The sequence below is a fragment of the Chlorocebus sabaeus genome, chromosome 1 (genome assembly GCF_047675955.1).
Source record: "Chlorocebus sabaeus isolate Y175 chromosome 1, mChlSab1.0.hap1, whole genome shotgun sequence".
Taxonomy (NCBI): Eukaryota; Metazoa; Chordata; class Mammalia; order Primates; family Cercopithecidae; genus Chlorocebus; species Chlorocebus sabaeus.
The window spans coordinates 15,898,714-15,919,159 of record NC_132904.1 but is presented as its reverse complement, the minus strand read 5'-3'; the positions used below and the strand labels follow the sequence as shown (position 1 = coordinate 15,919,159).

At 42.8% G+C, this 20,446-nt stretch overlaps 1 long non-coding RNA gene across 1 annotated transcript in view; it reads right to left on the bottom strand.

Moving 5' to 3' along the window:
• Positions 1-1,383: 1,383 nt before the first annotated feature.
• LOC140713316 (uncharacterized) overlaps positions 1,384-20,446 on the bottom strand; it is a 31,990-nt gene continuing 12,927 nt past the window's right edge. The window contains exons 2-3 of the long non-coding RNA XR_012095266.1: positions 3,593-3,681; positions 1,384-1,638 (exon numbers count right to left, since the gene is read on the bottom strand). This is a non-coding gene — a long non-coding RNA (uncharacterized lncRNA). The remainder of the gene's footprint in view (positions 1,639-3,592; positions 3,682-20,446) is intronic.

The window sequence follows — 20,446 nt, the reverse complement described above, 5'->3', positions numbered from 1 at the left end:
TATGAAAACAGAATGTAATATATCTCATTAGTAATTTTTTCGGGGCCGGGCGCGGTGGCTCAAGCCTGTAATCCCAGTACTTTGGGAGGCCGAAACGGGTGGATCACGAGGTCAGGAAATCGATACCATCCTGGCTAACACGGTGAAACCCCGTCTCTACTAAAAAATACAAAAAACTAGCCGGGCGAGGTGGTGGGCTCCTGTAGTCCCAGCTACTCGGGAGACTGAGGCAGGACAATGGCGTGAACCTGGGAGGCGGAGCTTGCAGTGAGCTGAGATCCAGCCACTGCACTCCAGCCTGGGCCACAAAGCGAGACTCCGTCTCAAAAAAAAAAAAAAAGAGTAATTTTTTCTATTGATTGCATGTTAAAATGATAACATTTTGGATATATTAAAGTAAGTACACTGTTAAAATGAAGTCTACTTTTTTTGTTTCCTTTACTTCTTCTTTAATTTTTTTTGAGACAGAGTCTTGCTCTGTCACCCGGGCTGGAGTGCAGCGGTGCAATTTCAGCTCATTGCAACCTCCGCCTCCCAGGTTCAAGAGATTCTCCTGCCTCAGCTTCCCGAGTAGCTAGGATTACAGGTATGTGCCATCATGCCTGGAAAATTTTTGTATTTTTGGTAGAGACATAGACATATTTGCCATATTGACCAGACTGGGCTAAAAATCCTGACCTCAAGTGATCTGCCCACATCGGCCTCCCAAAGTGCTGGGATTACAGGAGTGAGCCTCCATGCCCAGCCTCGTTTACTTTTTTAATGTGTCTACTAGGAAAATTAAAATCACATATGTAACTTCTGTTATATCCCTATTGGATAGTGCTGAGCTGAAGGATCCTATCTAAGCCTTAGGATGCTCACTCTGGAGGCATCTCTGAGGACGGGTTAGAATGGGTAGGTTCATTAGGAAACAGGTGCAGTTTTTCAGACCAAAGGCCCATATTAAGGAGAGGACTCCAATTCCAATTTTCCAATCACAGGTAGTTTGTCACCAACAAACAAACAAAAAATAATAATAATAATAGGAATGACTCTTATTTACTAAGTGTTTACTCCATGTCAGCAGGCACTGTTCTAGTGAAGGACCATGATTTTAAAAAGTAAACTCTGGAAGCAAAAAGGCCTGGTTTTAAATCCTGGTTCTGCTAGTATATGAAGCTTCAGTTTCATCAGCTATAAAATAGGGGTAACTGAATATAGCATTGTCAGAACTATGAGATACTAGGCTTAGATACCCAACGCAGGTAGTAGTCTCTTACTATTACTCCCGTAGTAATAGGTAGTGTATTGCATCCTAATAGGTAAAGTTTACTACCAGGCACTGTGTAAGCACACTCAAATGCTTTTTCCCAATGGAAGTTTTAATGCCATCTTTTACATTATGATCGCCATCTTATAGATTTGTAAACTGAGGTTTGGAGAGTTACTTCACTGGCTCAGGACCATTTGGCTTCCGAGTAACAGAGAGAGGATTTGAACCCTTGGCTTTGACTCTAGAAGCCTGAGAGCTCTACAGCCAGGTTGTGTTTTCCCAGCACAAGGTCCTGCTTCTGCATTCAGATATGACCTGCTGTTGCTTCAGTGAAGGGGGATGGCAGAGAAATCTCGTAGATGGATCCTGCTCTCTCCACCTGTCTGAAGGACAGTGAGACTGAGTGGAGAAAAATTCACATGGGTTCACAGCTATGATGATAAAAAGATAATTTGTAAAATCAGCATGTTTCTAATTACTCATCAACCTGTAGACATAGAGATCAAGCCATGAATAACTCCATAATAATGGCAATAACAATAGTAGTGAATAACATTAGTAACTATTTACAGTAGCAAAGACTTGGAACCAACCCAAATGCCCCTCAATGATAGACTGGATAAAGAAAATGTGGCACATACGCACCATGGAATACTATGCAGCCATAAAAAAGAATGAGTTCATGTCCTTTGCAGGGACACGAATGAAGCTGGAAACCATCATTCTCAGCAAACTAACTCAGGAACAGAAAACCAAACACAGCATGTTCTCACTCATAAGTGGGAGTTGAACAATGAGGACACATGGACACAGGGAGGGGAACATCACACACCGGGGCCTTGGGGGACAAGGGGTGGGAGAGCATTAGGTCAAATACCTAATGCATGCAGAGCTTAAAACCTTGACGACGGGTTGATAGGTGCAGCAAACCACTATGTCACATGTATACTTATGTAACAAACCTGCACGTTCTGTACATGTATCCCAGAACTTAAAACAAAATAAATAATAATAATAATGGCTCTTATTTATTAAGTGCTTACTCCACATCAGCAGGCACCGTTCTAGTGAAGGGCCATGAATTAAAAAGTAAACCCTGGAAGCAAAAATGACTGGTTTCAAACACTAGTTCTGCTAGTATATGAAGCCTCAGTTTCATCAGCTATAAAATAGGGGTAACCATACACAGCGTTGTCAGAATTATGAGATACTAGGGCTTAGATACCAGACTCAGGTCCGTGCCTGGCTCAGGGTGAATGCTCAGTTAACATTGCCTATTACAGTCATCTCATTTAATCCCCACAATAACCCAATGGGTAGAGAGGATCAAGAGTGACAAATGGGAATGATAATATTCACAGTTTACAGATGTAGAAACTGAGAGGCGAAACAATAAGAAACTAGTCTAAGTCTCTCCATTTCTCAGTATTGGAGATGGGATTCAGACCTAGGAGGGCTGATTAGAGAGAGCATCTGCAGTCTTCACTACCACGGTAGACAGTTCCAAATCTCAAACAGTTTGTAAAGTCATTTTTTTTTTCTTATTCCTCTTCTTTAATGATACTTTCCATCTTAGTTCCTTGAAGTGTGGAACGCGCTGCCCTGCCTGCCCGAGGTTTTGACAGAAGCCAGTGGGTTAGTCAACAACTTTGCGTGAGCACAGAGAGGTGGCCGCCCCGGATGCTCTGCTGATGAATGACCCACCAGTCCCAGGGTCCAGCGGCAATCTACCCTTGCCAAAAAGGCACAACACTAGTGCTACAGCATCTCCCACTCTTAGGACTGCTCGGGGCCTAAGGATGTTTGGCAAGGTGGAAAGAAGAACTGCATGTGGGTGGGCCAGCTCAAGCAGGCAGCTGCCTCCTGAGCCTGGCTGTTTGGCTGCTGTGCCTCTGACGGCTCGGTGATGCTGACCTCTGGTGGAGATGAGCTGCTACTCAGCTTTCACCTCCCCCTGAGCACCAGGAGTCCCAGCACTGGCTTCCAGTCCTGCCACCGGGATGCAGACCCAGCAGCCTGAGATCCCAGAGAGCCCACCTAAGCCCAACCTCTCTCCTTCTTCCAGGGCCTTGTGGCATCTAGAATTGTCTACCCCAGAACCTTATGGCTCAGGAGCTAGAAGAACCCTTAGCAAAAGGAACTTGCCCAGCTGATGATTCTGATGTTGAACAGGCCCTAGAACCCAGCACAGGTCCCAGTCTCAGAGAATTAAGGCCTCGGCCCCTCCACCTAGTTCAGTGTTTTGAGCTACGCATTATCTTCTGACATGTGGTTACACCGCACTGTAATAATACATATTATGACACTGCTATAGAAAAAGAAATGTTCTTGTCTTACTATTTTCTCTTTGGGTGGTGCAGAAGTAAAACCAAGAGACGTTGAATCATCCTCAGTATTATTCATCACTCTTCCTCAAGCATGTCACCCTGTAAAGACAACATATAAAAGGGAAAATGTTACCCTGTTTTATTAAGGAAAATTATGGACTAGAAAGAGACTGTTTTTTTGTTTTGTTTTGTTTTGTTTTTTAATAAGCTAACATTGATAAGAAAAATGTTGAGTCAAGTCCCTGGAGGCAGGAATCTCATTGCTGAGCACCCAGCGCCACCTTGTGGTTGCTCACAGGACAGCGATCCCAGCTTCCACTCATTTCTCTACCCACCACATTTATTGAGCATTTCTTACGTGCCCTTTCATCTGTTTCTTTGCGGAGCCCCTTATCTGAATCTTTTATCTCAATGAACTTTGCACTGAAATATCTTTCGATACACTCACTAATTTTAGCATGGGAAAAAGGGTGGCCACACAGTTGAGTTGGCCCAAGTAAGAAGGTGTCTATGGAGATATTCTTTATCCATGAGCCCTCCCAGTTATTCCAGTGTCAGCCTTGGGGCCCTGAAGGTCACACACAGATTCAATTAGACAAATCTCTTAAAATATGTGTGTATATTTTCCTTTCTTTCTTTCTCTTTCTGGAAATACATTTTCCTGTTTCTCAGGCAGCAGTCACTCTGGTAAGACGGGGGAACTTCAGCACAGACAGGTTGTGGGGGACACAGCTAATTAATGACCGAGCCAGAGCTGGGGTTTCAGGGCTCTGTGACTCACTCAAAAAATGTCCACTGAGTCCTTCCTCTGTAGGGGGCCCTATGGTAAGTCAAAACCCTACGCAGGACTCTGCCCTCGAAAGATAGAGCCTTGTCAGGGAGAGAGGCGTCTACTAAAGAATGATGTAAAAAAATAAAGCTGTAACGGTGCAAAGTATTACAAGGAGAGCTATGTCCACAGACAGGATTTTTAGAGTCTGACTTTTAGAGACTTTAAGGGACTGAAAATATCATGGCCCCCTCCATAATCTATTTTAAATGAAAACAAACAATTTAAAGATAGGTGTAAAGAAATTCCCCAAAAGCCTTATTTTTCCCATAATGACGTCTTTGAAAGTGTTTTATGTTAAAAGGAATCAAATAGCATGTTATGAAAAATCGGGAGTGACCCTGTTTCTCTAGTGCCTGAAATAGATGTTTAGCCAGCCTGTTGGGGAATCCAGGAATGGATACATATATAATAGGAGTTTGACCTAGTCAGGAAAATTTGGAAAAACTTGCCTAAGAAAATGGTAACAGTGCTGAGAGCTACAGGATAAGAAGGCAGAAAGGTAAAAACCATGACAAATAATTACAGCAAGCACTGGGCAGAGTGTATACAATGGTCCTGTGGAAGCTGGGAGCTTGAGAGAACAGAGCCTGAAAGAAGTGGGGAGAGGCTGGAACAGAGGACAATGAGAACTGTGTTGTAAGAGATGACAAGGAGCCAAACCACATCGGGCTTTGTGGGACACCTTGAGGAGTTTTGCCTTTATCCTCCAAGCAATGGAAAGCTGTGGAAGGGTTTTAATTGGCAGGGCATGGTGACATGATCCAGCTGGTGTTACAGAAAAGCCACACTGACTGTATGCCGAAAGTGGATAGGCAAGAGGACGAGCACCTTAGCCTAGTGTCCTAGTTTGTTTTGTGTTGCTATAACGCCTCTCTCCCTGACAAGGCTCTGTCTTTCAAGGGCAGAGTCCTGGGTGGGGTTTTGATTTACCATTGGGCTTAGAATAGGGCCCCCTACAGAGGAAGGACTCAGTGGACATTTTCTGAGTGAGTCACAGAGCCCTGAAGCCCCAACTCTGGCTCGGTCATTAACTGTGTCCCCCACAACCTGTCTGTGCTGAAGTTCCCGTGTCTTACCAGAGTGGCTGCTGCCTGAGAAACAGGAAAATGTATTTCCAGAAAGAGAAAGAGGGAAAGGAAAATATACTCACGTATTTTAAGAGATTTGTCTAATTAAACGAGGGCAAGAGGACACAAGAGAACAAGAGAAAGAGAGCAAGAGGACAAGAGTCCAATAAGAAGACATGAATCCCCAGGAGAGATAATAGGAGCCTGGATTATGAGTGTGGTAGACAAAATGGAGAGAAGTAAGAAGATTTGAGCAATATGTTGGATTGGGTATGGGTGTAAGGAAAAGGGAGCTGCCAGGACGTCTCAGGTTTCCTCACTTGCTTGCTGGAACTAAATGAAAATGGTGTGACGGAACTGGTGAGCAAGCCCCAGTATCTACTTTCTCCTTTTTCCTTTAGTGATTGCACCAGAGTCCTCTTACATGCCAACTTTCGATCTTCTCGAGCTCACTTACCTTTTTTTTCAGCTCTGGGAGGGCTCTGATGGACCCAAAGCAGGCACAGTCTGATGGCTCCCTCCCCTCTGGCCCCTGCTGTGCCCTTCTCACCTCCCACGTGGGCTTCTGCTGATATCACTGGACCTGGCATGGTGCCCATGTTTTGCATGGAAACTTAGAAAAGCAAGAGAGTTGGCAGCCCATGGAAAAATGTTTTAACCAATGAAAGAAGTTACTGGAGATCGTCTTCCTGTATTCTCTCCCACAGGTCTGGTCCTCAGGAACAGCTGATACAACTGCTTGGTGTCTTGTTTCTATAGATTGGTCAATTAATATGGACCCTCATATTAGTTGTCTCTCTTTTTTTCTTCACTCTCCTTGTTAGTTACTCCTATCTGTAAACCTGCAACTTCACTCTCCTTGTTAGTTACTCCTATTTGTAAACCTGCAGCTCCAGACTCGCTTTCCAGGGAACCCAGTGGGATGGTTTAAATGTGTCCTGTAGAATTTATGTGTTGGAAACTTAATCCCCAATGCAACAGTGTTGAGAAGTGGGAACTTCAAGAAGTGATTAGATCGTTAGGGCTCATGAATGGATTAATGGATGGATTAATGCCGTTGGATAGATCAATACTCATAAATGGATTAATTCCACGACCTCAAAGTGGGTTAGTCATCAAGGGAGTGGGTTTCCAGTAAAAGAGTAAGTTCAGCCCCCTTCCTTTCTCTTGCTCTCTTGTGTTCTCTTGTCCTTCCACCTTCTGCCATGGGATGACACAGCAAGATGTTCCTGGCCAGATGCTACCACTTTGACACTGGACTTCCCAGTCTCCAGAGCCATGAGCCAATACATTTCCATTCGTATAAAATACGCAGTCCATGCCATTCTGTTACAGCAACACAAAACAAACTAGGACACTAGGCTAAGGTAGTAACATAATATCCAAGTTTTAGTTGGAAACACACTGCCCAGCTATAGACTACACATTCCAGCTCCCCTTACAACTTCCTGCAGCCTTATCAATGCGATATGAGCAAAGTGATGTGTGCTTCTTCTGGGTCACATTCTTTAAAAAAGGAAATTGCTTACTCTTTATGTCCTTTCTTTCTTCTTTCTCATATGGTGGAACATGGATGTGGGATAGCAAGCCAGCTTTGACCATGCAGATGAAGACAACATCCAAAGGGAAGCAGAGCAACAGAGCAACAAGACACTGTGTGCAGGAGAGCTGAGCCACCCGTCTACCTCTGGCTTATTAATAGAAAGAAAAATGACTTTTTTTTTTTTGAGACGGAGTTTCGCTCTTGTTGCCCAGGCTGGAGTGCAATGGCGTGATCTTGGCTCACTGCAACCTCCACCTCCCAGGTTCAAGTGATTCTCCTGCCTCAGCCTCCCAAGTAACTGGGATTACAGGCATGCGTCACCATGCCCAGCTAATTTTTTGTATTTTTAGCAGAGACAGGGTTTCTCCATGTTGGTCAGGCTGCTCTCAAACTCCTGACCTCGTGATTCACCTGCCTCAGCCTCCCAAAGTGCTGGGATTACAGGCGTGAGCCACCAGTCCTGACCTTAAAAAATAACTATCTTTAAAGCCCTGTCTCTCTGTCTCATATCTTAACCTGTACCATAACTCACACTTAGGGAACAGTGGAACAAGACAGGCTTGAGTGCAGTTTGGAGCATGTTGCATTTGAGAAGGTTTTGAGAAATCTAAGTGAAATAGCAATTGATCGGTTAGCTATGAGCCCAGATGTCAGAGGGAAGGTCTGTACTGAAAATACAAGTTTGTGAATAGTCTCCCTTTTACCTGTGGCTGGTAATTAAAACCTGTGTGTGTGTGAGATGGTCTAAGGAGAAGGAAGAGAGTGAGAAGAGAAGGGTGCCTGTGGTAGGCAGCTTCCAATTATCTGCACCTCCTGGTATTTTTGTCCATTTGCAATCTTCTCCACTTGAATGTGGGCTGAACCTTGTGACTCATTTCAAAAATATATAATATGGCAAAAGTAGTGGGAGGTCACATCCAAGACTAGATAACAAAAACACTGGCTTCCATCTTGAGTGCTCCGTCTGTCAGTCACTTGTTTTGAGAGAAGTCAACTTTCATGGTGTTAGCTGCCCTATGGACAGATCTGTGTGGCAAGGGCCTGAGGGAGGCTTCCACCCAACAGTCAATGAGGGATTGAGGCTCTTAGTCCAACATCTTGTGAAGAAAGGAATTCTGCCAACTACTTGTGAAAGAGCTTGGAATCAGATTCTACAATCCCTCTCAAGTTTTCAGATGACTGAGCCCCAGCCAATACCTTGCAACACCTTGACTGCAGCCATATGAGACTCTAAGTCAGAAATATCTAGCTAATCCACAGTCAGGCTCCTGACCCAGAGAAACTGCAAGATAAAAAGTGCCTATTGTTCCAAGCTACTAAGTTTGAGGAGGATGTGCTTCTCAGTAGTTAATAACTAAGACAGAGTCTATGCAAGAGCCTGGAGGACCCCATCCTGGAGTAGCTGGTAGAGGAGAATGAGCCTAGAACCTTCCACATCAGGGCAATCCATGTGAGTACCAAATGTCTTTATCTATTTTGCGCTGCTATAAAGGAATGCCTGAGGCTGAATACTTTATAAAGAAAAAGGTGTTATTTGACTCATGATTTAAAGGCTGGTAAGTTTAAGATTTCGCATCTGCATCTGGTGAGAGCCTCAGGCTGCTTCCACTCATGGCAGAAGGTGAAGGGGAGCCAGCCTGTGCAGAGTTCACTTGGCAAGAGAGGAAGCAAAAGAGAAAGGGGTGGGATACCAGGCTCTTTTTAGCAACCAGCTCTTATGGTAATTAATTGACAGAGAAGCCACTCATCTCTGAGAAAGGGCATTAATGCATTCATGAGAAATCTTCCCTCATGACAAAAACACATCCATTAGGCCCCACCTCCAACAATGGAGATCAAACTTCAACATGAGTGTTGGAGGGGACAAGCATCCAAATCATAGCACCAAGTCACAGAATCCAAGAGAAGAGGACTGGTCAATAAGGAGGGAATAGTCAACACTGCTGAGATGCTGCTGACAGATCAAATAAGATGAGAGAAGAATACTTGATGGACATTGAGATGCAGAAGTCTCTGGTGACCTTAACACATAAGTCAATATCTCAGAACTGACAGCCCTGGAAAACCCCACCTTTTAAAGTCTCTAGAAAACATCCTAAGGGTATATAGCCAGTGAAATATATATTCAAAAACTAAAGTTCAATACAACAGCAAGAGTCTGTGGAACTTGAGCGATGACATGTATGCTCACTCTCTCGCTCACTGTCTCTCTTTCTCTCTTTCTTTTCCCCCAATCCCACATTCTTGCTCCAGACAGACAATAGTGGCCTCAATCTGAATGGGTGTGGTCAAAAAAATGTGACTGCTTCTTCCTTAAGTTCCCAGACAAGGGATGTAATATTTCACTAGGAAAGACAGACCACCAGCATTTCTCATTTCCCCAAACTCCAAAATGCAGAGGATAAATTCCTGGGAATTGTGGGCAAGATATCAGGAGCTCACTTTCTCCAGCTAGTCCTCACTCATGGAGCAGAGACTCACCCCAGGCACAGCAGACTGAGAATATGGGGGTCTTGATTACTTTTAGTTTTAGGGCAGAGGTTCCATGCTGGAGGAGGCAAGCTGAGAAGAGAAAGAGTTAACCATTATCACTCAGTGCTCTGCTCTGGTATCTACGTATCACTCTAAGAGAAGTGGGTCACTATCCCTGTTCCCAGATCCAGAGAAGAGGTTCAAAGATTTTGGCTAGTAGGAGACATAGTTAATAAGAACAAAGAGCTCCAAAGCTCTCCCAAGATGAACTGACTTTATTTGAAACAGAGGGTAGGGAAGTTCAAGCCTAAGGGTGCTCTCAACAACAGTGGAGATTTTGGTAGTAAGCAATAAGTGGAGGCTGGTAGCTCCATTAGGGCAGCAAGATAAACCAAAGTCCCGATCATTTACCAGAGATAATCATGGTAAGAGTCAACTAAGAAGAGCCTTCCTGGAGTCAGAACAAACCTCAAAGTCTTGCCTTTAAAACTACTTCAGCAAAAGTCCCACATTTAATTTGATCAGACTGCAAAGCAATTTATGTTACAGTGCATTGTTAAAAACAATAGAGAAATCAGATGAAAATTAGTGAAGGGTAAAATCTCAATGTTATACTCGCAGAGTCAGACAGTTTAACAAAGAGATCCAAGAAAGAGACAGACCGAGACAGTCCTGCTGAGACTAGTCATTCAGGATGACCGCATGCATGCCCATGGCTACAGTCTCTGAGGCATGACATTAGAGGCTTCATATTAAAGGGGAAATAGGCTTCACTAAAATAGTTCAGCCAAGTCTTTAGACAAATAAACACACAAAGAACAGCAAAAACAAACCATGGAGGGAAGAAAGACTCAGTCTGCAGCATTCCTAAAATATATCACCTAAAATGTCTGGGTTTCAACAACAAAAAAATGCAAAGACATGCAAAGAAATGGGAAAATGTGCCCCATACATGGAGGGGTAGTAGACAACAGAAAATGCCTGTGAGATGGCACAGATGTAGATTTTAAAGCTGTCAAAGCAGCCATGATACACGCTTTCAAGAAACTAAAGGGAATCATATTTAAAGAAGTAAAAGAAGGTATGATGACTGTTTGGGTGAGGGAGAAGGGACAAGATGGAGGAACGTGAACAAGAAGGCATAATCCATGTTGCTTCCGGGTTCTTCCTCACCAACTTTCCCGCGCACGGGAAGATGCAGATCAACCGAGCATGCGCCAGGTGATGTCAATCCGAAGAGATCGAAACTTGCCCGGCCACGCCTATGGAGACGCCCCTATCACGCCCTTATCCCGCCCACTGCCCTCCCCCTTCCAGTACCAATGCTTAAAGGTCCGCGGCCGGCAGGAGCCGGTGTGACTTCTTCGGCCCCCGCATTTGTGGACCGGAGAACATCACCCGAGAGAGCGCCGGCGCGACTTCCCTGGCCCCCCACACCTGAGGACCAGAGAACCTCGTCCGAGAGTGTATGCTTATTTGCAATAAAAGACTGCCACTTTCTTATGTACTTTGGCCTCATGTTTAATTACTTAGCTCTCCTAAATTAAGTTAAATTAACATGTCTTATCAAAATGAGAATAAAAATAAAGAGATGGTGATTATTTTAAAAAGAACCGAATGGAAATCCTGAAGTTAAGAATATACAGCTGATATGAAAAACTCACTGAAGGAACTCAAAAATAGATTTTACCTGACAGAAGAAAAAATCAATGAGCTTGAAGATGGGTCAGTAATGGTTATGCAATACAGAGGACAAAGATATGGGAAAAAAATTGAGAAAATGAACAAAATAGAGCACAGAAACGTGGGATACCATTAAACACACGAAAATATGCATAATGAGATTACTAGAAAGAAATGACAAAAAGAAATGAGCAGAAAAAATACTCAAAAAATGGTAGGAAAGTTCTTATTTATTTCTTTTTGAGAAAGCCTTGAACTTCTGGGTTCAAGTGATCTTCCCCCCTCAGCCTCCCAAGTAGATGTGCACCACCATGCCCAACTAATTTTTTTTATTTTTTTCAAGATGAGGTCTCACTATCCTGCCCAGACTGGTCTTGAATGTGTGGCCTCAGGCTATCCTCCTGTTTCAGCCTCCTGGGTCACTGGAATTACAGACATGAGCCACCACTCCCAGCAAAATGTTTTTAAATTTAATGAAAAAATACCATCCAAGAAGCTTAATTAACTCCAAGTAAGATAAATATACAACAATCCACATCCAAACACATCATGGTAAAAATGCTGAAAGCCAGAGATAAAGATAAAATTTGAAGGCAGCAAAAGAAAAATGACTTGTCAGCGTCAGGCCTCTGAGCCCAAGCTAAGCCATCATATCCCCGGTGACCTGCACGTATACATCCAGATGGCCTGAAGCAACTGAAGATCCACAGAAGTGAAAATAGCTTCACTGATGACATTCCACCGTTGTGATCTGTTCCTGCTCCACCCTAACTGATCAATGTGCTTTATAATCTCCCCCACCCTTAAGAAGTTTATTTGTAATTCTCCCCATGCTTGAGAATGTACTTTGTGAGATCCACCCCCTGCCCCCAAAACATGGCTCTTAACTCCACCACCTATCCCAAAACCTGTAAGAACTCATGATAATCCACCACCTTTGCTGACTCCTTTTTCAGACTCAGCCCGCCCGCCGGCACCCAGCTGAAATAAACAGCCATGTTGCTCACACAAAGCCTGTTGGTGATCTCTTCACATAGACAGGTGAAACAGTCAGCTAGAAGACAACCCTGATAACATTAACAGTCAACTATCAGACACAATAGGTACCAGAATGCAGTAGGATTACATACAAAGTGCTAAAAGGAAAAAAAAATGGTCAACTAAGAATCCTATATCCAGCAAAAACAGTAAAAAAAGACTAACAAGCCAACTTTTAAATGGGCAAAGAATCTGAAAAGACTTTTATCCAAAGAAGATATACAAATGGCCAATAAGCATGTGAAAAGAGGCTCAACATCATTAGCTATCAGGAAAATGCAAAGCAAAACCACAGTGAGATACTATTTCATACCCGGTAGGATGACTATAATCAGAACTACAGACAATAAGAAGTGTTGGTGAAGATGGAGAAAAAGGAACCCTCATAACACTGCTAGTGGAAACGTAAAATGGTGCAGCTGCTATGGAAAACTATCTGGCAGTTCCCCCAAATGAGTTACCGTATGACACACCAATTCCACTCCTAGGCGTATACCCAGCTTCTATTATCTGGATGTTTATGTCCCCTCAAAATTCATATGTTGAAATCCTAACCCCCGAGATGATAGTATTAGGAGGTGGGGACTTTGGGAGGTGATTAGATCATGAGGTAGGAGCTCCTGTTAATGGGATTAGTACTCTTACAAAATAAGCCCCAGAGAGCTGCCTTGCCCCTTCCACTGTGAAAGGACATAGCAAGTGACACCATCTATGAGGAACAAGCCCTCAGCAGACACCAAATCTGTCAGTGCCCTTGATCCTCAACTTTCAAGCCACCAGAACTGTGGTAAATAAATATTTTCTGCTTCTAAGCCACCTAGCCTATAGTATTTTTGTTATAGCAGCCCAACAGAATACAACACTAAGAATAATGAAAACGTGTTCAGACAAAAATGTATACATACATGTTCATAGAAGCATTATTCATAGTAGCCAAAAGGGGGAAACAACTCAAAGGCCTATCGACAAAAATGTGGCACATCCACACAATGAAATATTATTTGACAATAACAAGGAATGAAGTACTAATACCTGCTACAACGTGGATGATCCTTGAAAACATTGTGCTAGGTGAAATAAGCCAGTCACAAAGAACCACATGCTGTATGATTCAATTTATAGGAAATGTCCAAAATAGACAAATCTATTTTTAAAAAGCATATTAGTGGTTGCCTAGGGCTGGGCAGGAAGAAGGGGAGGTGAAAAGGGCAGTTACTGCTAATGGGCATGGGGTTATTTTTGCAGGGTGATAAAAATGCTCTAAAATTTATTATAGGGATGAGTGCATACCTCTGAGTAGTCCTGTTTTTCTTTTTTCTTTTTTTTTTTTTTTTATGGAGTCTCGCTCTTTCACCCAGGCCAGACTGTGTGGTACAATCTCGGCTCACTGCAAGCTCCGCCTCCCAGGTTCACGCCATTCTCCTGCCTCAGTCTCCCGAGTAGCTGGGACTACAGACACCTGCCACCGTGTCCAGTTAATTTTTTGTATTTTTAATAGAGACGGGGTTTCACCGTGTTAGCAAGGATGATCTCGATTTCCTGACCTTGTGATCCGCCCGCCTTGGCCTCCCGAAATGCTAGGATTACAGGTGTGAGCTACCACGTCCGGCCACCTCTGAGTATTCTTTAAAAAAAAATTGAATTGTACACTTTACACTCCCACCAACAGTGTATAAGCATTCCCTTTTCTCAGCAGTCTTCCCAGCATCTGCCAGTTTTTTACTTTTTAATTCTGACTGGTATGAGATGATATCTCAATGTGGTTTTGATTTGCATTTCTTTAATGACTAGGGATGCTGAGCATTTTTTCAGCCATTGTGAAAAGCAGTGTGATGACTTCTCAAAAAATTTAAAACAGAATTATTGGGTAGGTACCCAAAGGAATATAAATCATTCTACCATAAAAACACATACATGCGTATATTCATTGGAGCTACTCACAATAGCAAAGACATGGAATAAATCCGAATGCCCCTCAACAGTAGGCTGGAAAAAGAAAATGTGGTACATCTATACCATGGAATACTATGCAACCATAAATAAGAACGAGATCATGTCCTTTGCAGCAAGATGGATGGAGCTGAAGGTCACTATTCCTAAGCAAACCACCACAGGAACAGAAAACCAAATACCACATGTTCTCACTTGTAAGTGGGAGCTAAACAGAGAGAACACATGGATACTAGGGGGAGAATGACAGACACTGGGTGGGAGGAGGGAGAGGATCAGAAAAAAACACCTATCAGGTACTATGCTTATTACCCAGGTGATGAAATTATCTTTACACCAAACCCCCATGACATGCAGTTTATCTGTATAACAAATCTGCACCTGTATCCCTGAGCCTAAAATAAAAGTTAAAAAATAGGCTGGGTGCAGTGGCTCATGCCTGTAATCCCAGCACTTTGGGAGGCCAAAGCTAGGATTGCTTGAGCCCAGAAATTCAAGACCAGCCTAGGCAACATAATGAGACCCTGTCTTTATAAAAAATACAAAATTATCTAGGCATGGTGGTGTGCACCTGTAGCCCCAGCTAGTTGGGAGGCTGAGGTGGGAGGATCACTTGAGCCTGGAGGACAAGTTTGCAGTGCCATGATGGTGCCACTGCTCTCCAGCTTGAACAACAGAGCAAGATATTGTCTCAAAACAAAACAAAACCCAGTAATGCCCCACATACAGGCTACCGATCAGCCAAGATGTCATGGGGTAGTGCTACAGCTGACCTGGGGGTGGAGATGTAGAGGGAGCAAGAGATACATTTGGTTGCTTTAAGCCACTGGAATTCAAGAGTTATTTGTGATTGTAACATAATCTAACTTATCCCAACTTATACAGAATGGCCTCATTTTCCAGGATCACATCAACTTAAAATCAGCAAATTATGAGATCCTAGATGGCCCTTCTCTAACCTCTAGAATCTGGCTTTACACAGAATATGTATTTCTTGAATTCATAGAGGGGAACTCCTATTCCCTCTGAGTCAGATCCAAACTCCTTCATCTGCACTCACAACCCTCCATAGCCAGTCATTTCAGCCTTGCCTCCCATTACCCCACAAATGACCGATTTGCTCACTCACCTCCACACCCTTTTCATGTGTTCATTCATTCATTCATGTACTCTTTGATCCAATATGTACTGGTGCCTGCTCTGTGACAGGAAGTGTGTGTGAGGCAGAAATGTTTACACAGACGTGGTCTCCCTGACCTGGTGATTTAGTCCCCAGACCTTGGTCTTGCTGTTTCTCTCTGCCAAGAGCATTGTTCTGACTCCTCTCTGCCTGTCCAAGCTGCTAACCTTCCTTCTACACACAACTCAAACCGCGCCTCCATCCACTAACCCATCACCCCACTTACTCTGGCACACCCTCTCCTTCCTCTCAACTCCTACACCAATCATTTTCTTATTGATTACATGGCAATTAGTTACATCCTGCCTGATAGTCTCTCTCCTACTGTGTTTTGAATGGCTATTGAAATCTCATTATTAAAATATGTATACCTTTTTCTCATGTTGTTAAATAGGTCCATAGAAGCAGCACATCCCCTAATGCAGACTGAACTAATTAATAAAACCAAGTGTAGTACACATATTTACATTAGAAGACTTGTCTACATTCATCCAACTTTAACCTAGAAAAATGGCACTTTCCCAACAATCATATGAATAAAAGCTCAACATCACTCCTCAATAGAGAAATGCAAATCAAAACCACAATGAAATGCCATGTCACACCAGTCAGAATGGTGATGATTAAAAAGTCAAAAAATAACAGATGCTGGCAAGGTTGCGGAGAAAAGGAACTCTTTCTTGCTGTTGGTGGGAGTGTAAATTAGTTCGGCCATTGTGGAAGACAGTGAGGTGATTCCTCAAAGACCTAAAGAGACACATGCCACTCTGAGGCAGGAGCATAGGACCTGGAGCCAGGAAACCTAAGAGCTTCGTAGAACTAAATCAGAGACCCATTCGGCTATGACAGAAAATATTCTCTTCATTTACGTAGGGCATACACCCAGTAAATGACTTTGTAACTTTATGCTTTTCATTTATATAAGGTGTACACATGACTTTGTAACTTCACTTCATCCTCTTTTGGTTTTGTTTTGTTTTGTTTTTGAGATGAAGTCTTGCTCTTTCGTCAGGCTAGAGTGCAGTGGCATGATCTCTGCTCATTGAAACCTCCGCCTCCCAGGTTCAAGCAATTCTCCTGCCTCAGCCTCCCGAGTAGCTGGGACTACAGGTACACGCCACCATGCCCAGCTAATTTTTGTATTTTTAGTAGAGACAGGGTTTCACCATATTGGCTAGGATGGTCTCGATCTCTTGACGTCGTGATCCACCCGCCTCAGCCTCCCAAAGTGCTGGGATTATAGGCGTGAACTGCCGTGCCCAGCCTACTTCATCCTTTTTATTTACATCAGGTATACACCAAGTAACCAATGGGAAACCTCTACAGGATATTGAAACCCCAGAAAATTTTGTAACTGGGACCCTTGAGCTGCTTGCTCAGGCCCGCTCCTACCCTGTGGACTGTGCTTTCATTTGTAATAAATCTCTGCCTTTGTTACTTCATTCTTTCCTTGCTTTGTTTGTGGGTTTTGTCCAATTCTTTGTTCAAAATGCCAAGAATCTGGACACCATCCACCGGTAACATATTTTGGCCAGCCAGCCAGGAAGTAAGCCCAAAGTCTGGGATTTATTTTTCTCCTTTCCCTTTTCCTTTCTACTCCATACAGGGGAATCTCTCTCTCTTTTTTTTTTTTTTTTTTTCTCTCTCTCTCTCTCTTTTTCTTTCCAACTCGGGACCCTTGGTGGACAGTTCCTAAACACAGAGGCAACTGCAGGTTTCTGGCCGTGGCCACTCTCCGGTGAAACCAAGGAGTTTCCGTGTGGAGGCGCCTAACTGCCACCACTTGGTTCAGGTAAGAGACCTGCGTCTTCTTCCCTTTTTTCTCTTTCTTTTTCAATCTTTCAGTGGTCACTTCCTAGCAGCTCCTCGGCAATTGAGGGTGATTGGCCAGGGCCACTCTCCGGTGTTGCCTGAAGACCAAGGGGATAGTTGCCCTGATTGGAGAGGGAAGGACTATTTTCTATCTTTTTTGGTTGTGGTCCCTAATCCCTACACGTGGCTCCGCTCATTCGGGCAAATTCACATACGTTTCAGGCAACTTAAACCTTTTCTTATGCTAAATTCTTCCCTTCCTCTACTCATCTGGCTAAGGACAAAAGAAACCTACCCAGCATCCAGTGGGTGGGTTTCATGAACATGAAAGTTCATGGAACAGGAAGCATGGGAAAATGTAGCCGTATCAAATTATAAGGATGCTGGAAGTCAAGGTCTTCATCCAGGGACAAAAGGAAAGTTCACAGTAGGTCATCGCCTCTGGAGGGAAAATATGCAAAGAGGCACCAGTGCCCACCTAAGGTCAGAGATGTCTGAAACTCTAAGATTGGACACCAAACAGGGGACACCCCAGGGGATCCCCTGGACCTCAAACTCTCCAAAGGGGATGCCCCTAGCAGAGGTTCTGAGGCCTAGTACTAAGCTCCCCTTAGAATTTTCTCTCGCAGTATTGGCCCCAATATTGTTTGGAATCTGGAGTTTGCTGTTGAATGGGGAAAGTAGGTTGGCGTTGCAATAGCTAGGCTCTTGTGCTGCTGTTCTAAGCAGGGTCAGGCCTGGTTGGTACATGATGCTCTACTGTGGTGCTATTTGACCCCCGTGTTCTTTGGAGTCTGGGGACGTTTGGCCTTTAAAAATCAAATGGCCATGGAAACTGCTGTACCCAAAATTTTGCTTCACAGCCTTCATTGGATTATCTACTGGGGCAAATAAAGTATAACTGGTGAGTTTGTATTGCTATCTTATGGCTAGAGTTCCAAAATAAAAGCTATTGGATCTTCATTTATGTGTGTGTACATATGTCTAGATGTGTTTATTTGTATGTACACTTATTGTTGTATATTGTGTCTACTAAATTGGCTTAGAAGTAAAAGAGGGCTTATAAATTAAGTAAGTCTAAGCAATTTTCGAGTACACATGACTTAAGTATAACTTTACTAAACAAGATGGTTTTAAAATTATTGGTAAAATAAAAATAGAAATGCCTTCAGAATTGTCAGCACATGGCCACGTGCAGTGGCTCATGCCTGTAATCCCAGCACTTTGGGAGGCCAAGGCAGGCAGATCACCTGAGGTCAGGAGTTCAAGACCAGCCTGACCAAAATGGAGAAACCCCATCTCTACTAAAAATACAAAATTAGCCAGCTGTGGTGGCACATGCCTGTAATCCCAACTACATGGGAGGCTGAGGCAGGAGAATCACTTGAACTCAGGAGGTAGAGGTTGCAGTGAGGCAAATCGCACCATTGCACTCCAGCCTAGGCAACAAGAGGGAAATTTCATCTAAAAAAAAAAAAAAAAAGAATTGTCAGCATACATTTTTGTCTGGATTTTATATTTGTCTCTGCTAGATATTTTGAGGTGTCAGGATTTGGCATAGAAGGTTATAAAGCTATAACTCAGCCAAAACAAAATGTTCTTGGTTTGCATGCCTTTTTCTGACAAATGAGAGTAATTTAATGTTGGTAGCTAAATCTTCTGAGTTATTGGCAAAAATACCTATGTATCTAACTTTGAGGCTCTTATTTAGGTTTAGGGGAGCACCTGATGTTCCCTGGCTATTCAAAACAGTAATACTGTCTAATAGCTCAGCTTACAGAAGTAATCTAGATGAACTGTTAAAAATGAAAGAATTGAGTACAGTAAATAAGATAAATACTTTAGGTAAATTTTTGTGTAAATTAAAATCTTAAAACTATTTTTGATGCTCATGGAATATCTGGGTTATTTCCAATTAAGAAGGGGTTGTGATATGGGACAATATGTTTCTAAACTTGGGGAAAAAGTTTAGATAATAAAATATTCCTTAAAACCTCATAGAGAATTGGAGATATTTGACTAATCAACATTTTCATAGTTTAAACTCAGTCTTGATTAAAGAAAAATAAGAAATATTGTAAAGAAATAAATCGGCCGTTTGGCAATTTTTTTTTTGATATAATCAAGCTTGGAGCTGGATTTAGCATGGAGTCAAATTTCACATACCTTCTTGCTTCACACTATGTTTACTGTTTTTCATGGATAGTGCTGGCACTGGAGTACTTACTGGTCATGTGCCTAGAGTGAATTTCTTGATTGCACAGGATGTATGTTGATATTAGTGGACTTAAGGATATTAAATTGTGTATCAGGAATAAAATATGCATTATGTGGGTTTTTAGAGGATCTGGGTAACAATGTAACTTCCAGGGTAGATTGAGTAGGAAAAATTTATGATTGGTTTTCTGTTTGTTTGTTTTTGCTGCTAATTTTCTTTTGTTTGCTATTTATCCTCCTCTGGGCTTTGCTTATGTATGGAGATATATAAAGCCATGATGCCCTTTTTTTTTTTTTTTTTTTTTTTAAGACAGAGTTTTGCTCTTATTGCCCAAGCTGGAGTGCAATAGCACAATCTTGGCTCACTACAACCTCTGCCTCCCAGGTTCAAGTGATTCTCCTGCCTCAGCCTCCCTAGTAGCTGGGATAACAGGCGTCTGCCATCACGCCCAGCTAATTTTTTGTACTTTTAGTAGAGACGGCGTTTCACTATGTTGCCCAGGCTGATCTCGAACTCCTGACCTCAGGTGACCCGCCCACTTCAGCCTCCCAAAGTGCTGGGATTACAGGCCTGAGCTACTGTGCCCAGCTAGCCATGATGCTTTTTTAGTTTCTAGCAGAAGGATTTTATTTGGTTATGTGAATAGTTACTTTATTTCCCATGTATTTCTAGCAAGTAATCATTTGTTTCATTTATCTGGAATTCCTAAGCTATCTTTGTCTGGCCTCCAAGAACTGATGGAGCATAGTAGCTTTTTCTTAAACCTTTAACTTTTTGGATATTAGGCTTCCTGATACTTTAAGTGTGTTGAGCATACATTTGTAAATAGCATTTGAGTCATATTTCTCTCTCTGCCTGATTTCTCCAAAATTTGTAAATTATTTGTAAATATTCTAAATTCATGGCAATGCATTTGTTTGCATACAGTTGAGCAGGGTTGCTAGGGCCACTCAGGGAAAGAGAACCCAGAACCTGACATGCCACCAATAAGGTAAGAATTTCTTACCAGTCAGACTTCTGCCCCATCTCTCTGCAAACTGCTTGAATGAATGGTAAAAGATTATAAGAA